At 36.6% G+C, this 1470-nt stretch overlaps 1 pseudogene; it reads right to left on the reverse strand.

Annotated features, from left to right (window-relative positions):
* Positions 1–643: 643 nt before the first annotated feature.
* LOC124108668 (large ribosomal subunit protein eL19-like) lies at positions 644–1140 on the reverse strand (annotated as a pseudogene).
* Between the last annotated feature and the right edge of the window lie 330 nt (positions 1141–1470).

The raw sequence follows: 1470 nt of genomic DNA on the forward strand, positions 1-1470 counted from the left end.
CTTCATTTTCTAATATTTTCCATATCAGCCAAAGGTTGCCAACTACATTTACATATTCTTGTACTAAGATTTTTGTTTTTGCCAGTTTTTACCAGTGACCATCATCAGGATGCACTTAAAGTTCTTTCTGAATATTATGGTTTATTTACATTTCATTATTTAGCTTTTTAAATATATCCATAGACTTTCATGACATGGGTTTCAACAAGAAAATTATACATTTCTAATAAAATTCAATGCTGAAAATTTGAACATTTTATGTAATGGTGAAAGAAGTTCAGAACGGTGTTGAAGATTTAAAAAAAATTAAAGTATGTGAAACAGAGCAGAAATATTTGGAGAGTGATGAACTATTACTGGTTTTAAAACAAGTAACATGACTTCTTTAAACATCACAAATCAAAGACCAGATTAATTGTATTTCTTTTATTGTAAAAAAGAAGATTTATAACTTTTAAAATTGTGGATATATATATATATATATATATATATATATATTTAACAGATAAAACTTGTTTTTATTTCAAGGAGTATCTATGTAACCATCAAGGCCACTATGTACAAACACAAGAGGGGAGCTTTATTTTTTGGTCTCTTCCTCCTTGGACAGTCTTGATGATGTCCTCCTCCTGGAGCACTCCTCCTAGCACTTGTGTGCCTCCTTGGTCTTATACCTGCAGGTCTCAGCCTGGTCAGCCAAGAAGCTTCTTGTTGGCCTTCAGCTTGGGGATATGTTTCATGAGGATCCATTTGCTTTTGAACACATTGCCCTTTACCTTCAGATAGAGGCTGTGATACATGTGGTGGTCAATCTTAGATTCACAGTATCTCTGAGCACCCTACACAGAATCCACATCTTCTGCACCCAGGTGAGGTTCTCCTGCATTGGAGCATTAGCTGTAATCTTCTGCTTACCTATGCCCACATGCCTGTGTTTCTGGGGAGCCAAAGTACTTTTCTGGCATGGAGCCCCAGAATGGACAGTCACTGGTTTTGTGGATGATCAACTGTCTTTGATCAGCTTCCAGATCTGCTGATAAGTTGGCATTGGAGATTTCATCGGTCTCATTGGGATCCAACTAGACCTTCTTTTTGCCACAATAGGGGAAACTGGAGGCACCACTTCTGAAGCCTGAGCATCCTCCTGGCTGTAGCTGTAGCTGTGAAAGGAAAGAGCCCAGTATAGTTTGAAGCTTTTCATAATATATGTAAGATTTAAACATTAAATACTTGTAACATGTTACATATATATAATGTACCCATATATTCACACAATTGTCTTCATTTGTTAATAGTGCACAAATTGTTACATAGTACAGAGATCATATTTACTTAAGCTTGTTTCTGAAGCATTCAGTGAATCATGTTAGTTTTTCACCTTTCACATTTGACCAAAACATCCTGAATGCAATGCATGACACACACTCTCCCTCCCTCCCTCCTTCTCTCTCTCTCTCTCTCTCTCTCTCT

This window comes from Marmota monax, unplaced genomic scaffold (genome assembly GCF_021218885.2).
Source record: "Marmota monax isolate L192 unplaced genomic scaffold, Marmota_monax_Labrador192_F-V1.1 WCK01_AAM20220418_F8-fsc00181, whole genome shotgun sequence".
Classification (NCBI taxonomy): Eukaryota; Metazoa; Chordata; class Mammalia; order Rodentia; family Sciuridae; genus Marmota; species Marmota monax.